General features: G+C 32.8%; 1 long non-coding RNA gene across 2 annotated transcripts; it reads right to left on the bottom strand.

Annotated features, from left to right (window-relative positions):
- Positions 1-15,176: 15,176 nt before the first annotated feature.
- On the bottom strand, positions 15,177-16,944 carry LOC110940484. 2 transcript variants are annotated; one of them, XR_004889092.1, is made up of 4 exons: positions 16,816-16,944; positions 16,104-16,191; positions 15,552-15,594; positions 15,177-15,396 (listed from the first exon to the last, which is right to left on the bottom strand). It is a non-coding gene; the product is annotated as an uncharacterized LOC110940484 (long non-coding RNA). The 2 variants fall into 2 exon arrangements; XR_002593235.2 differs by lacking the exon at positions 15,552-15,594.
- Between the last annotated feature and the right edge of the window lie 1,830 nt (positions 16,945-18,774).

Below are 18,774 nucleotides of genomic sequence, written 5' to 3'. Positions count from 1 at the left end.
TCTCCTTTGTGAATCCTCCATTTTTCGCTCCCGACTCTCCCGGTTGATCCATGACGCATTCCGGTGCTCCGGTTTTCGACCCAGTGACCCGTAAAGCTCTCGAAAATCTCCTTAAACTCCATCAAACCTGCAAAACACATTCTTGATTAAAAGTAGGCTATTCGAAACTAAAACTTACGTAAAAACGTTAAGTTAAACAATAACAAGCACCGGTTTACAACCACGTATCAACGATTGCTATGAAATTTTGATTAATATCTATTGAAACAACTAGTGTTTTGGAATCTTATGAGCAATCTGGACGCTTAGTGCTCGCACCCCGATGTTTCCGCCATTGGTTGGGGTGTGACATTTTCGCTCATATGCTTATTTTGACCCGTTAAGGGTATTTAAGCATATTTTAAGCACGGATCGCTTTCATTCATTTCTAACGTCATATTTCCACATTTCTTATCAAATGATCTTCCACCACAACTATATTTGTGGTGGATTTAATGTGGTGATTTATATATTCCGAGTTTTATTCATCGGATTATCATTTTACGGCAAAGACTCTTATAGAGTTGTTTGACCCAAAGATTCACATCTTTCGCTTTTTGTACTTATTCCAAGTATTTATTTGATCATACAACTCGTTTCCAATCAACCTTTAAGGGTCGTTTGCTCAATTTAGCTTACAAGGGCATTTTGGTCCATGTTAGCCTTTCATTTACGATGAAGGACTTTTGAAAGCATGTTTGACCCAAAATCCCTTTTCTTAGCTACGATTTGGTTTGAAAAGTCATGATGTTTCAAAACTAAATGAGCATCTTTAAATCATTCGGTTTACCTATTAAAGTAACCAAATGTCTATTTTCGACTTTATTTATCTCTATTTGAACCTTACGTTCTAAATGAGTAGTAATCCTTTTACACATACCTGGCTTGGATCAATATGTTGACCCGTTTTAATACCTTGCCTTAATAATCGCTACTTAATAGCGATGCAATTATCCTTCCTCTATTCACTCCTGTGAACATAAGACTCGACAATTTTTCATTAGTCGATATGTTCAAATGGTGATATCTTCACCATTTGACCCGTTTGGTCTAAGTGACCGTTTATCTTTGCGAGATGATATTTGTTACCATCTCATGTACATGACTCATTCCGGTTTACACCGTATGGTCATTTTACTTATAACACACTCTTTAACTCTTTTGACCCATTAGGCTTACGCCATAACGTGTCTTTCAACAACTAATGGTTGTCATCAACGAGTGACCGAATTACCGTTTTAACCTTAATTATTTATGTTGGTTTACCCTATAAGATAACCATTCAAACTCATTATCTATTAGTCATTTCATGACTAAATAATCGTAACAGTCCTTTTTAACCATTAAACATGGTTTATTATCATTGTCTTTTGTTCCAAACCACACATGTCGTGTCGGAACATCATAATTCAACCATGACTTTTTTTTATTATTCATAACCTATAAAACCAATAGGTATTAAATAAAAGGTGTAAGCTTTACTTACCTTGCATCCGAATTATGCTTTTCCTTCATTACTTGATTTGTTTTGACCTGCTCCCTTCCCAAGCTTCCACCTAGCTTGTTAAGCGTCAAACTATCATTGTAATTTGTAAGATGGTTAGATTAGTCATAATCATTCACGACGATTCCATCCTATGATTTTTATGTTGAATTTATCATTTGATCATATCATTGGTCAGTTTGACTTTTTAAAGTTAACTGCCTATTAACGTAAACAATTACACGATGTAGCTCGACTACCCGTTTAATTACTTGGTCAATTATCCGAGAAGCCTCATTCTTATCCTACCGTTTAAGTCGCTTTATTAACCAAGTTCTTGTAACCATAGTTGCCGAATTAATACATGATGATATTAAACATTATTTAACATGAACATATCATAAATTTTTTATCATATCATATGAAACTCATTTCATAGTAAGTATGATTATATACTCAAACACACAATTTGTTCAAGTACTTTCTTATTACTATCATGTATGATGATTCCAATCATAATTATATCACCAATTTCATCATATGATTAAACCAACTTATCCTAGTGTGGTAAATCATCAAAACATTAAATTCATAGCATCCTATGTATAATTTTCACTTAGGGTTTTGTTCCTAAGCAAATATACATCACTAATTCAGCTATAGCTTCTACAATTCATACATAATTCGCGATTATGGTATTCACCAATTTTTACAACTTCACATATCATCAAAATTTTACATACCTTATGATCCCCTAACTTGGGTGATCATTAATCACGTTCAATTGTGAATTTGGGAGTCATTTGGCCCTTCAATTTGATGATTTAGCATGAACTAGGGTTTTGAGCTCCTGGGAGCTTCCTGGGTTCGAACAGAACACCCAGAACACACACACTATGTGTGTTTTAATTTGTTATTTCCTTTTTATAATACAACTTTCAAGTTATCCGTATTTGGTCCCTCTAGTTTGGTTAGTTATTAAGTAGGTCGCAACCTACTTATTTCTAACAATATTCCCACTTATTAACTAGGTTAAACATTCCTAGTTATTTTAGTGGGTTCAGGGTATTTATGACTCAGTTAATTTTAAGTCCCGTTAACTCGGGCCTTTTATAAACTTTATTTCCTTAAAAGCTTTCGTTCAACTTTTATTTAATATTAGGTTTATTTATTTAAAATCCTAATATTCATCGGGTTAAATTTTACCACTAACGGTACTTTACTCGTCTTTTAGTATTAACGTGGTTTGATTACAAAACCCGTATTCGGGGTGTTACAGCAAAGTGCACCAAACAACGAGCAAGAAGACCGTTATCAAAGAGACCCGCGTACAGGTGAGCTTGGATATTATCCGATGCCACCTAGCACCCCAACTTCTCCTCATCCGACCACTCCACCAATTCCCGATTTTACGAATATTATTCCCAACCTCCATTGAAGAGTGTATCGAAGTCCAGATAGGAAGAGTGTCTTGCTGCTGCTGCTGGTTTACGAACGATTTTCAGTGGTTAGGGTTACCCACTTACCCATCCTGACCCATCAAACATTTTAAATTAATATCTAAAAGCCCATCCTGACCTATCCATTATTATTTCCTAGCCCACTATGACTTATCTCATTTTTAAAATTACCCAAAATAACTTATTTGGGTTTTGTTTGCGAGACCTACTTTTAATAAACACGAGTGCTTTCTTTTACTAATTAAATTTCTCGCATTTAATATACATATTCCCACCTCTCTACAAGCTTGAAGAAACCAGGAAGATGACTTCTTCTGTCACACCCCAACCGATGGCGGAAACATCGGGATGAGACGAAGTGTGTAGATTGCTCAAAACGTCATAACACTATGTGACAATAATTAATTTAAATTCAAATTTCATTTCAAAACTAAATGTCATACATAATTCAAAAGGAAATAACAACTTTGTTTCATAACATAACATAACAAGCAAAATGATAGATTAATCTAGATGTGTATCTAGTCCACCCTAAACTTGTTTCATGAATCATCCATACTTCAAAAATCAACCTGCAACATGTATTAAAATAGAGTTTCAATGCAAAAGCAAAGAGCGAGTATACAAGTTTGTTTACATAGCATAGTAGAATAAAAACTCATATCCAACATGAACATAACAAAATAGTTTCAACGTGCTAGTTTACGTAGTCCAAGTGATAGCCCAAGTTTCCCAATGCGTTTGAAGTACCTAACCCAAAGTTTAACGGGAGGTATATATGTCTCCTCCTAACAATACCCCAAAGACTAACGGGGAGGTGCATTACTCCTATAGCGCTACTATTGTTAAGGCGGAACTACACACAAGAATTAAACATTCACATTGCACAAAAAGTCTCAAGATTCACAAGTTTCATGTTTCATGTTTAAATGGATAGAGTAAGTTTCAAATAAGTTTCAAGTGTCGTGTGCGTTTAATATAGAATACATGTTGCACCCAAAGTGTTTAAAAGTAAAATGGGTTCGAGTATACTCACGGTTTACAAGTGGTGACTTGAAGTTCCGAGAGCAAGTTCGTAGATGAGTTAGTTTGGAGCACCTTGTCCTTCTACACAAGGAAACGTAGGTGTGTGAGTTTGGCGTATACGGAAGATTATAGATTCGGAGTTTAAAATATAAAGAAAGTAACATAGGTGAAAATAATCATCTTGTACACATAACTCTTGTTCTTGACACTATTGAAACTCAAAAGAGTTGGTATGATTTCATGGATTCTAAGATCCATTAGAGTCGTAACAAGGGCATGGTCATAGATGATGTAACGTCCACTTAACAAATAACTATTAAGTCATCATCAAGTCTTAGTTACTTAGATGTATACGTATAGAATAACTTAGATATTATATAGTTTTACAAGTCTTAAGATTCAAGCATGAGGTAGGAGATTAATGTCTCCATTTAGGTACCTCTTTGTGTCATAGAATACATACATGAGGTAGGAAGAACAAGCTTCCATTTAGGCACCTCTATTGTTCACCACTACGCTTGTTGTTATAAACGACAAGGAGGGTCATGAACATACAAGTATCAAGGTATAAACAACAACTAATCTATAGTAAAACATCAAGTAATAAGTGGATTCTTATGAAGGATAGCCCAAGCTAATCCAACCATCACACATACATCAAGCTTCACACTTGAACACTACTTGTGGGTAAAACCCTAATTAAAACAGAAAGTTTATAAGGTTTTAACCTCTGATTTAGATGTCTCAACCATGTTTTTAAGCTTAACCAACCATGAGAGGGGTTGTAAGCATTAGGACATTGGTTTGAGATGTGTTTCACACAAGTTAGATGAAGTTTGCATAAGTTTGAAACAAAACAGAAAGTTTTAGTCCATTTTAGGGCAAATCCAATCCTGATTCTTCCAAGGAAAAACCAAGGATTCAAACCCAAGGACATAACAAAGCATTAGGAAGAAGAATCAAGTGATTTAGCTAAGAAATAAGCAAGTTACACTCACTTTAGTGAAGGTACAAGAATCTGTCCAAAAACTCAGATTTACTGCAGATTGAGAGTGATTTTGTGAAGATTAGAGAGTTGTGAAAGTGTCAAATGGGTTGGGGAAGGTGGGTATTTATAATGAATGAGTTAGAAGGTGATTGGAGGTGATTAGAGGTGGATTAAAGGTGATTGGGTGGTTTAGGTTAATGGGATTTCGTGCACAAAGCTGGAAGAAAACACAATCTGCCGAAACAAGGGCCTCGCGTGACGCGAGGGACCTAGGCGTCACGCGGCGGGTATGGTCTCCCATCTTTCGTTTTGTGACACTTTAGTCCCTGAAGTTTGTTTTTAATCCCTTTTGGTGCAAACTTGAGAGTTTAGGGACTTGTTTTGATATAAAAACATAGTATAAGGTGTAGTTAAGCATGATGATCATAACCAAAGTATATTTAAGCGTATAAGAGTCATATTCAAGTATCGTTCTCGTTCAAAAGACGTTCAATGCATAAGTTTAGATAAATTACAAGTTTCGCACATAGTTTCCAAGAATCACGATTAAACATAGACTGATTCACCAAATCGAACATACGAGTATACATAGAATGCGTTTAACATAGATGTAACAAAATATAAGCTTCATTAATGATCCAAGTCTCGGTTTGATAATGATTGCAAAGAAAGGAACGATTACAAGAATACAAGGTTTCCAAAAATAGAAATCCAAGCAATGGTTTTCTAAATAAGGAAATTATGGAAACGCAGGGCGTTACAGTCTCCCCTCCTTTAGGAAATTTCGTCCCGAAATTTAGGAAGACGGAAGGTTTGGAAAAGTTTTGGTAATAAGGTCCAAACAGGTCTTCAAAACACTGAATTTCTCATGGCACGTTTTACGAGAGTTTGGTAACATGATGAAAACACTTATATATAGGAAGTACCAGCGGCGTATCCACCATCTTTTGACCATGTGACGTCCGTTTCGTATCCGGTGTCATGTTACGTTCCGTGTCTTACCATACACAATAGTACACTCTATGGTTCTCATACGACTATCACTATAATCCCGTGTGCACCCGCGATTACATTGATCGTCACATGATCCGCATAACTTGTACTAGTTGTGTATGAATTAAGGTATAAATAAATTCTAAAAATAAGATTGCGTGCACAGAGGCATAGCATATAAGCACGCTTGTGTTTCAAATAGTATAACAACGTAAGCGAATCCCTTGGGTTTCGCCCGCGTATAGTGCGAAAGTATAAATTTTGCGTAAAGAGCATGAGTCTAGTATAAGTTTAAATAAAACGCATGCCAGGAGTATGAGTATATATGTGAGTACAATCTTGAGCATAAACGAATGAGCGTGAGCATAAACGTAAATCGTATAAATGAGAGTATATATATAAGTATGAGTCTATCATAAATTGTATAAATGCAAGTATGACTATGAATTTAAGTACAAACATAATTGTATTGGTATGAGGAAAATATATGGATGTGAATATAAGTTTAAGCATAGTTGTATAGGTACAGGTACAAGTAGAATATATGAATATAAACATGAATATGAATATTAGCGTAAACGTAATAGTATAAATGTGAGTGTAAGTATAATCGTATTAATATGAATATAAACTTGGACATAAATATAATGTAAATGTATAATTTGGGAACACGAGTATAGTATAAAACGTATGAATATAGATATGATTATGAAAATTAACATAAATGTGTAAATGTAAATATAGACATAAGATGTAGAAATACGAATATGGATATGAGTGTAATGCGTAATGACTTTGTTTATGATATGAATCGTAATATACGAATTTAAACATGAAAAGAAAGGCCAAGAAATTTTGAGTATGAAGGTAAAATGAGGGTATAAGTGTAATTGTCACGAGATATAAACCTAAGCACATAAAATGATATACATATATAGTTGTTTTGAGCAAAGCGTGACGTTTAATTAAAATCAAAATAGATTGAGTTGACATGTCATATAGAACCTAGTTCATAAATGTAAAGAGAGCATAAAATATTTATTGGTTATGCGTGTTATACTTTGTGAAAGAAAGGGAATGCTACTCTTGCTTTAAAAAGGATTTACATTCGTTGAAGATGGTTGGTTCTTATGAAGTTTCCTTGCCCACACATTTTAAATTAAATTGACGTATGGAATAATGGTTGAAAAGGTTCTAGAAGTAAATAAGTTTGCATCGTTTTAAATGATCTTGCATAAAGAAGAAATTCGAATTTTAGACATTTTTGTGACAACGTTGATTCGTAAGAAAAGGATTTTGGTATACGATCTTAGTGATTGTTGAAAAAGCGTTTTTAATAAAACATTTTACTGATTTTGAAAGAAATTTTAGTAAATGATTGAATAACTTTGGTAGTATTTTATAGGTGTGCGGGAAAAAGTTGATTTGATTTCCTAATTGAAAGTAGAAGATCTCTAGTTTAAGGATATAAGATGAGCCTTTTTCAATAGTTACGTTGGATACAAAATTTCATGGGCAATGGATTTATTAAACCAACTAGGTTGATAAGTAGTATTTCGTAATTTTTGAAAATCGAGACATAAGCGTTTATGGTAAAGGTTAACAATTTTGTGTGTATGAGCTATATAAAAATAGATTGTAGAATAAGAAATTCGTTCATATAAACAATGCATGTTGAAATAAATAGGGATTTGGCTAATGATAAAGGATTTAGATATAAACGTGATCATGTTTACGTAATATAGTCTATTAAGGAAAATATCGGTAACGATCACCTAGGTAAGGGAATCACCCCTAATTCATTGGCGAGGTCGTTGTAAGATGAGAAAAGAAACGGAGTTAGTCTTCAAGGTAAGGAAATCACTCCCACCTTGATGATATGTCTCCATTTATTGTTACAAGGGGTATAAATAAGATTATGTGGAATCATGCATGCAAATAATATATAAGTGTATGATAAAGTATTTATACGATATATGCGTAGAAAATGAAATTAAAAAAAAAATAATTCGAATTCGAAAAAGGGAGTAGATGAGACTTGGTCATAATGTTTGTTTAAGAAAATGAAATTGATCACATAGCATAAAGGGTCACATAACGTAAAGATTCAAGTTGATTTCCATAGTATAAAAGTTTAAACGTCTCACATAGCATAATCATGGATTCCACATAACATAACATGAACAAATGAAAGCATTGTAAATTTAGTTTGTTCACGAGGATTATTATTGTTTATGATTGCGGTAACGTGCGAAATGATTAAAACGACATTTCGAAATGAAAGAACGTTCAAGTATAAAAGCACATATAAATTGAGTTACATAAAAGAGAGGCTCAATAAAACATAGGATTGTTTCTGGTAGAGAAACGTCGACAATTCCAAAGTGGGTCGAAAGTCCTTTCGATTTAGAGATATTGTGCTTTGGCCTATAAGTAAGACACTCTCGTCGAGAAGCGATTAACGGTATCTTACCCTTCCGGTTACTACACATCTCTAAATGATTGGAGCATTCGGGACTTTGGCGAGAATGAAAATCAAGGAATGGGACTTAATCGACAAGATGCGGGTTTCACCCCTAACTTGACGATTTCGTACCCTAAAGGTGGTTGGTACTTGTCGGCCAAAATAAAATTTTGACACTTTGACAAGGGTCCACTAGAGTTGAAATGGAAATTACCATTAAGTTGTGGATGTCACTCCTAGCTTAATGGCGAAATTTCGTGCAAAATAGATTAAAGGTAGAATGAGAGTCGTTTACCAAATTGTGGGTTTCACGCCTATTTTGGTAAATTCTTCTCGTTGGTGTTACAAGAGTATAAAAATAGCATATGTGTATTCGTGTTAGCCTTAGGAAAGGCACATAAATTTAATCAAAAGTATAGCTAGGAAGCATGCATGGTAGAGTACAAAAGTTTTAAACAACAAATAAGAGGCAAAATTCCTAGAACTATAGATTAGGGCAAAAGCATGGCAATTTTTCCTAATTCCCTATAGTTATGGCTCTGATACCAATCTGTCACACCCCAACCGATGGCGGAAACATCGGGATGAGACGAAGTGTGTAGATTGCTCAAAACGTCATAACACTATGTGACAATAATTAATTTAAATTCAAATTTCATTTCAAAACTAAATGTCATACATAATTCAAAAGGAAATAACAACTTTGTTTCATAACATAACATAACAAGCAAAATGATAGATTAATCTAGGTGTGTATCTAGTCCACCCTAAACTTGTTTCATGAATCATCCATACTTCAAAAATCAACCTGCAACATGTATTAAAATAGAGTTTCAATGCAAAAGCAAAGAGCGAGTATACAAGTTTGTTTACATAGCATAGTAGAATAAAAACTCATATCCAACATGAACATAACAAAATAGTTTCAACGTGCTAGTTTACGTAGTCCAAGTGATAGCCCAAGTTTCCCAATGCGTTTGAAGTACCTAACCCAAAGTTTAACGGGAGGTATATATGTCTCCTCCTAACAATACCCCAAAGACTAACGGGGAGGTGCATTACTCCTATAGCGCTACTATTGTTAAGGCGGAACTACACACAAGAATTAAACATTCACATTGCACAAAAAGTCTCAAGATTCACAAGTTTCATGTTTCATGTTTAAATGGATAGAGTAAGTTTCAAATAAGTTTCAAGTGTCGTGTGCGTTTAATATAGAATACATGTTGCACCCAAAGTGTTTAAAAGTAAAATGGGTTCGAGTATACTCACGGTTTACAAGTGGTGACTTGAAGTTCCGAGAGCAAGTTCGTAGATGAGTTAGTTTGGAGCACCTTGTCCTTCTACACAAGGAAACGTAGGTGTGTGAGTTTGGCGTATACGGAAGATTATAGATTCGGAGTTTAAAATAGAAAGAAAGTAACATAGGTGAAAATAATCATCTTGTACACATAACTCTTGTTCTTGACACTATTGAAACTCAAAAGAGTTGGTATGATTTCATGGATTCTAAGATCCATTAGAGTCGTAACAAGGGCATGGTCATAGATGATGTAACGTCCACTTAACAAATAACTATTAAGTCATCATCAAGTCTTAGTTACTTAGATGTATACGTATAGAATAACTTAGATATTATATAGTTTTACAAGTCTTAAGATTCAAGCATGAGGTAGGAGATTAATGTCTCCATTTAGGTACCTCTTTGTGTCATAGAATACATACATGAGGTAGGAAGAACAAGCTTCCATTTAGGCACCTCTATTGTTCACCACTACGCTTGTTGTTATAAACGACAAGGAGGGTCATGAACATACAAGTATCAAGGTATAAACAACAACTAATCTATAGTAAAACATCAAGTAATGAGTGGATTCTTATGAAGGATAGCCCAAGCTAATCCAACCATCACACATACATCAAGCTTCACACTTGAACACTACTTGTGGGTAAAACCCTAATTAAAACAGAAAGTTTATGACGTTTTAACCTCTGATTTAGATGTCTCAACCATGTTTTTAAGCTTAACCAACCATGAGAGGGGTTGTAAGCATTAGGACATTGGTTTGAGATGTGTTTCACACAAGTTAGATGAAGTTTGGATAAGTTTGAAACAAAACAGAAAGTTTTAGTCCATTTTAGGGCAAATCCAATCCTGATTCTTCCAAGGAAAAACCAAGGATTCAAACCCAAGGACATAACAAAGCATTAGGAAGAAGAATCAAGTGATTTAGCTAAGAAATAAGCAAGTTACACTCACTTTAGTGAAGGTACAAGAATCTGTCCAAAAACTCAGATTTACTGCAGATTGAGAGTGATTTTGTGAAGATTAGAGAGTTGTGAAAGTGTCAAATGGGTTGGGGAAGGTGGGTATTTATAATGAATGAGTTAGAAGGTGATTGGAGGTGATTAGAGGTGGATTAAAGGTGATTGGGTGGTTTAGGTTAATGGGATTTCGTGCACAAAGCTGGAAGAAAACACAATCTGCCTAAACAAGGGCCTCGCGTGACGCGAGGGACCTAGGCGTCACGCGGCGGGTATGGTCTCCCATCTTTCATTTTGTGACACTTTAGTCCCTGAAGTTTGTTTTTAATCCCTTTTGGTGCAAACTTGAGAGTTTAGGGACTTGTTTTGATATAAAAACATAGTATAAGGTGTAGTTAAGCATGATGATCATAACCAAAGTATATTTAAGCGTATAAGAGTCATATTCAAGTATCGTTCTCGTTCAAAAGACGTTCAATGCATAAGTTTAGATAAATTACAAGTTTCGCACATAGTTTCCAAGAATCACGATTAAACATAGACTGATTCACCAAATCGAACATACGAGTATACATAGAATGCGTTTAACATAGATGTAACAAAATATAAGCTTCATTAATGATCCAAGTCTCGGTTTGATAATGATTGCAAAGAAAGGAACGATTACAAGAATACAAGGTTTCCAAAAATAGAAATCCAAGCAATGGTTTTCTAAATAAGGAAATTATGAAAACGCAGGGCGTTACATCTTCGTCCCTGGCATCCCACCGAACCATCATGCATCATTGATCTTCTACTAATTATCTTAAAACTACCCAGTTGGTCTGAAGTTTAATTCGGTTTCGGTACCGATGGTACCCGGCACCCGAACCAATTATATAGGGCTAGTCTTTGGTTCTAACATATGTGATTTCTCGATTTTTCGTGTCGTTCCGGATATCACCGGTTCGGGTCAGTTGAACCCAAATGCTCACATCTAGAATTCTATGATAAATCATATTGAAATTAGTAGGGTGCCCGCACGATGCGGCGGGGCAGCATTTTGCATTGCGATACTCGTTAACCGTCTCGGGATATTGTATAATACGTCGATTAGTTTTCTTATTTGTATAATCTTGTACTTTGTTAGATGTCTGTAAAATCTATAATACATTAAGGAGATGTTTTCCACTCAAATAGTCTTTTGTATGTTCCTTAATGAGATTAAAAAGCACAAGATGTGTAAATATGAGCCGTGAAGAGTTGAGACATAGAATAGTGTCAATGGAACTCCATTGTTACAACCTAATTATCTTGAACCAATATTATTGCAATGATTACTTTAATGAGGTTTCGACAAAAGTATATGGTATTAAATATAAAATATCTCCAATTTTATTTATATATTTATTTAATACCATATAGTTTTGTCTAATAAAATTATAATAAATATATATAAATAAAGCAGTTTACAAGTTATTTATGCATTTGATGACTTTCAACCCATCTCCCTTTTAGTTACATCCTTCTAAGCATATTTGATCCTTTAGAAACAAAAAATGACCAAAATCAACTCATTTATAAAGAAATGCATCAAAATCAATATCTTTGCCTACAGTATCCGCTACTGTCAACATTACATAAGAAAGAATCCAAATGGAATTGATTCGGGTCATAAAGGATCTTTTGTTTTGTCAGTGTTGACGGGAATTATAGACATTTGAGTTGCAAAACTGAATTAAAAAAGGCACGGAATGATTGCAGATGACAAAAGCATACTTGAGTACTTGACAAACAAAATAATTCATTGAAGAGACACCTTTTTCATATAAATACCTCATAACCATTAACATTTTTTTTATTTAATGAACAAGTATTACAATGAAATCAAGCATTTGACATTTTATTGCAATGAAGTCCTAAATTATTAAGTAAGAGTTTTAGAACTTCGATTGACGGATGTCCAAACTTGTGATGCCATGAGAGAAGTGATCCGGGTGTCTTGGTGCTTAAATTGATTTGCTTAGAATAACAAGGAGAAATGCTAGGTGCATAGTATACGTTATTAACGTTCACTCTCCACATACGTCTCTTCTACGATGTTTTAATCCTATACCTATATAAATGCTAAATGTACTAAAACAATATTACAAATCGTATAAGAAAACTTAAGATTCCAGGTGCATTTTAACTTTTATAGTCGAAAAGATATTTTTTATATTAAATGATATGTGGATTATGATTCAAATCCTTGAACTTGCAACTCATAAAGGCTTCGATTATGATCGTTGCAACTAAGTTCAATGTAGTGTCATTCACCATCTCATATGCACTAGCTGAACATCATGGGATGGCTTGGGGAGTACCGATCTCCTGTCATTACTTATTTGCTTCACAAATATGTTTTCCACTAGCTTCATCTATGATTGTAGGTGATTAATTCATTTTCTCAATTTTTTCTTATAAGTTAACCTACTTTTTACGTTATTTTATAATGGTGAGTTTTGCAGAAACCAAAAATCACAATTAACAAGGAGTATATTCATCCAAGCTTCCCATTGTGCCCTTTTTGGTATGTCATATATATATATATATATATTATCTACTATATAAAATTAATTTCAATACTTACATTTCATAGCTAAGTAATGTAGAGGGCTTTGCCACAACATCAATATGCTAAAAGTTTGGATCAGACATCAACAACTAGGGGTGTTAAAAATATGGATCTGAAACCGAAATATCCGAAAATCCTTATCCGAAATACCCTTGGTTATCTGAAAATTTGGATATCTGATAATCATATAATCTAATTTTTTTGGATTCGCATGTGGATTTCTAAAAATTTCGGATAATCAAAATATCCAGTATCCGAAAATAAAACAATAAATATATATTATATAAGCACTATGTTTAGTATGAAATTTACTAAAAAATAATAAATAATCGGATTCAGTGTGGATTTATGAATGGTTTTTTTCAATGTTGGAAATTTAGAAAATCAAATATATGTTTAGTTTTAATCTACGTATGAAACAAGCTTTTTGATTTTAATTTTTATAAATTTGGATATCCGTTTAAGTATCTGAGTTCGTATCAAAAAATTAGATATATGAGATTTCGGATATGGATTCGGATATTAGTATTCACTATCCGAAATTTTTGGATATCTGAAAACCGGATAATCCGATCTTGAGCAAGCATCACAATGAAATAAAGCATGACATTTTATTGTAATGAAGTCCTAAATTATAAAGTAAGAGTATTAGAACTTTGACTGATGGATGTCCAAACTTGTGTGTCTTGGTTCTTAAATTAATTTCCTTAGAATAATGAGGAGAAATGCTAGGCGCATAGAATACGTCATTAACGTTCACTCTCCACATACGTCTATTCTACGATGTTTTAATCCTATGCCTATATAACTGCTATATACTCAAACAATATTGCAAGTCGTATAAAGAAGTGTTAATATTCGAGGTGCTTATTAACATTTATTTTTGAAAAGATACTTTTAATATTAAATAATGAATGGATTACTATTCAAATCCTTAACATGCAATGCATGAAGGCTTCGATTATGATGGTTACAACTAAGTTCAATGTTGTGGCATTCACCATCTCATATGCACTAGCCGAACATCATGGGATGGATAGGGGAGTACCGATCTCCTACCATTACTTATTTGCTTCACTGATATGTTTTCCACTAGATTCATCTATGATTGTTGTGATTAATTCACATTCTCAATTTTTTTCTTATAAGTTAGCCTACTTTTTACGTTATTTTATAACTGTGTGTAATATCGCAGAAACCAAAGATCACAATTCACATGGAGTATATTCATCCAAGCTTCCCATTGTCCCTTTATCGGGTATGTCATCAATTCATTAACTATATATACATATATATATATATAAATATATATATATATATATATATTATCTATGATATAAAATTTATTTCAAAACTTACATTTCATAGTTAAATAATGCAGAGGGCTTTGCCACAACATCAGTATGCTAAACATTTGGATCGAACATCAGCAACTAGGGGTGTTAAAAATCTGGATCTAAAACTGAATCTGAAATATCCGAAAATCCTTATCCGAAATATTCTTGGTTATCTGGAAATTCAGATATCCGCTAATCATATAATCTAATTTTCGGATTTGAATGTGGATTTATAAAAATTTCGTATAATCAGATTATCCAATATCAGAAAACAAAAAAACAGTAAATATATATTATACGAGCACTATGTTTAGTTTGAAATTTAGTACAAATTAATAAATAATCGGATTCACTGTGTGGATTTACGAATGGTTTTTGTTTTCAATGTTGGAAATTTAGAAAATCGAATATATGTTTCATTTTAATCTATGCATGAAACTGACTTTTTGATTTTAGTTTTTATAAATTCGGATATCCGTTTTGTAACGCCCTATGACTCTTTAACCAAAAGTTGCAGCGAAAATACGAACTTAAAAATTTCCTTTCATCATATTCATTCTAACACACTTAGAATTACATTAAATCACTCTTTTACATTAAATACATTAATGCTTTCTAAAAATTTATAAAAATCGGACATACTACTATTAATTTTCGTGACCATGCACCCACATGTACAATTCATCTCTTGACTCGATCTTCAAACTTTTACACTTCATGATGAGAATCCACCGTTCTGTACAACCTGCAGACATCACGTACAATCACATCATTAGCAACCGGTGTCATCATATATAAAACTTAAACATGCATAATTAGGCATTAACGTGTCATGCTTTCGCTTATGTTAGTCCATTCATCCATCCGTTCAAACCACCCGCATTGGATTTCGGCGCCTACCTTCAACTTCCAACACTAGTATACCTGCATTCCTTATTTCATTCTAAATAGGAAAACGGTTAGCATCATTAGATTTCATTCGTACGAACATATCCAGGTATATGCATAACAAGTCTCACTCATTTGTACATATAATTAAATTCCAATTCATGCATACATACCCTTTCTATTTGTACCTATGCTTACAACTTACATCCTACACAATATTCCTTTCAATCCTAAACACACAAGTCTATACATGTAATTTGCATACACATAATTCTCCATACTTGCGAGTTTATAGTCATACTCTCATATGATTCCCAATTACTTACTTACAAACTAACCCATACCTACGTGTATAACTACTTATTTCATCTTTATACATAATACCATCATGTAAGCTTCTTTCTTACCTATACTTAATAGAAACTATTTCTTAACCATTTTCGACACATTTACCGTAAACTTACCTTATCACTTCCATTGTATCATACTTTCCCACATGATTCACAATAATCATTATACTACAATACATTTTACATCCAAAGTGTAAGTTCGGAATTCACTTACCTTGCGCGCCTGTATTTGCGTTCGCTTATTTGATTGAGTCTTCGTAGCCCGTTAGCCTTCAACGCTCCCATCCATCTTGACATGATTCCTATACACTCATGTCATTACATTCACATTCTTATTAGCATATATGCTTATACTTATGAACAACCATATCAAATTCACATCTAACACACGACCTACATAAAGCATACTCAACATCATTAATCCATTTAAACAAGCATAAAGCATACTCGACATCATCCCTACATAATCTTCACATGAACTATATATGTTTACCCACTACTTGCATACAATTTCACTTATTATTGTCTTTTAGACATTTCATCAAACACTTGGCGTGCGTACTACTTCCTAAGCATAATGTACAAGTGTTTTAAGCATGTTCTTCCTTATTTCATCTTATGAACTATCACATTCAAACAAAATCTCATAATCATAAATTTCACTTCAAGTTTAACTATCTTAGTCTATCATACAACACCTTATACAACACAAGATTACACTATAACATCTTCAAGTTCATCATGATCATCATCTTCACACTCATGCAATGGGTTTCATTCTAAATCACCCAATTACTTGAAATTATTCATAACACAAGTTCTATTTGGTGTTTCTAACACCTCTACATGCTTAATTTCATACAATTTCATGGATTAATCATAACCCACTTCAAACAAGATCACCAAATCTAAGTTTTAAGACATACCTTATGATCCCCTTGTGAAGGTGATCGTTAATTCATGCTCGGTTGTGAATTTGGGCTTCGTTTAGCCTTTCAATTTGGAGATTTTGATGAAGTTTAGGATTTTGGCTCCATGGGAGCTTTCCCTGCTCGTTCATGAACGCACACACGATGTGTGTGTATGTGTGTGTGTTGTTTTCTTTTAACACAACAACTTTCAAGTTGTTCACTTTGGTCCCTCATGTTTCGTTTTAATTAAATAAGGCTTCAACTCTTCTCTTACTACTAACGAGACCAATAATCAACTAGGTTCACTATTCCTAGTAAATCCTCATTTTTCAGGTTAACTTTTCTCATTAACGGTACCTTACCCGTTTCTTAATAGTAACCGGGTCTAAATTTCAATACTTACACATCATATTTAAATAATGCAGAGGGCTTTCCCGTAACATATATATGCTAAAAGTTTGGATCGAACATTAGCAACTAGGGGTGTTCAAAACCTCTGGATCCGAAACCTAATTCGAAATATCCTTGGATATTTGAAAATTTGGATATCTGAAAGTCGTATAATCCGAATTTTTGGATTGTGATGTGGATTTCTAAAAATTTCAGATAATCAGATTACCCGATATCGGAAAAAAAATAGTAATATATATTATATGAGCACTATGTTTAATTTGAAATATATAGTAAAAATATAATAAATAATCGGATTCGGATGTGGATTTATGAATGGTTTCTCTTTTCAATGTTGGAAATTTAGAAAATCTATTTTAATCTATGTATGAAACAAACTTTTTGATTTTTTTTTATAAATTCGGATATCCATATAAATATCCAAATCCGTATCCAAAAATCGGATATCTGAGATTTCGAATACTGATTCGGATACTAATATTCACTATCTGAAATTTTCGGATATCTGAAAAACGGATAATCCGATCTTGAACACCCTTGTCAGCAACATTCATGGGTACGGTTACAAATTTTATACCGCCATTCACCTTTATTGTAGCCGTCCTTTTCAGGATTACCCTTGTAAATTATAATGTGAAATATTTTTGATGTTATACAAACTATTATGAATTTTTATATTTTCTTCGAATTTAAGATTGAGTTATTTTTTAAGAGACGTCTTTTACTCTTTTCGTTAATCTAATTTTAATAAAAGATTTCAAAGAATGCCACCTGACATTCTCTTTTAATTTATTAATAATAATATATTTATTAAATATAATTAATATAATATTTAGTTCTACAATACTTGTAATGGATATCTAATATTTTAATTAATAATCCTAATGCATTTTTTTTATTAAAGGTGTATTAGATTAATAATATTATCAATATATTAGATTAACATCTAATATTATTATCATTATATTATTATTATTATTATTATTATTATTATTATTTTATTGTATATAATAAATGATCTTTTTGACACATGTTATTTTATGGTGTCTTCTTACCCTTAAATAAAAATATTAGTTAATAATAATAATAAATTCCTTTATAAATATATTAAGTATATACATTTTCTATCTCCTATTAAGTAATAATAATAAAAAACAATTTAACTAAATTTAATTTAGATTATTACAATAACGTATATAACAGAACAAAACAAGATTAAATAATATTTTTTTCTTTATACACGTTATTAAAATAGTAAAAAAAAATAACCTGAGAAAAAATTGACATTTATACCCGGCATACAAGCTTAATAATACAAGATATATTATTTAGCTATAAACAATAATTACTAACAAAGTATCAAATAACATGTACAAATATTTAAAATTTATTAATAATATAATGTTTTAATGCGGGGGAAAACAACAATTTGAAAATTAACAAACCATATTTGCTTTTAATTTCTTATTAAGGATGCATTATAAATGTCACACCCCGACCACGTAAAACATCAAATCGTGGCGGAAACGTCGGGGAGTGTTGTAACAGAATTATTGTTTCACA

This window comes from Helianthus annuus, chromosome 3 (assembly GCF_002127325.2).
Source record: "Helianthus annuus cultivar XRQ/B chromosome 3, HanXRQr2.0-SUNRISE, whole genome shotgun sequence".
Lineage (NCBI taxonomy): Eukaryota > Viridiplantae > Streptophyta > Magnoliopsida > Asterales > Asteraceae > Helianthus > Helianthus annuus.
This window is presented reverse-complemented; position numbering and strand designations above follow the sequence as displayed.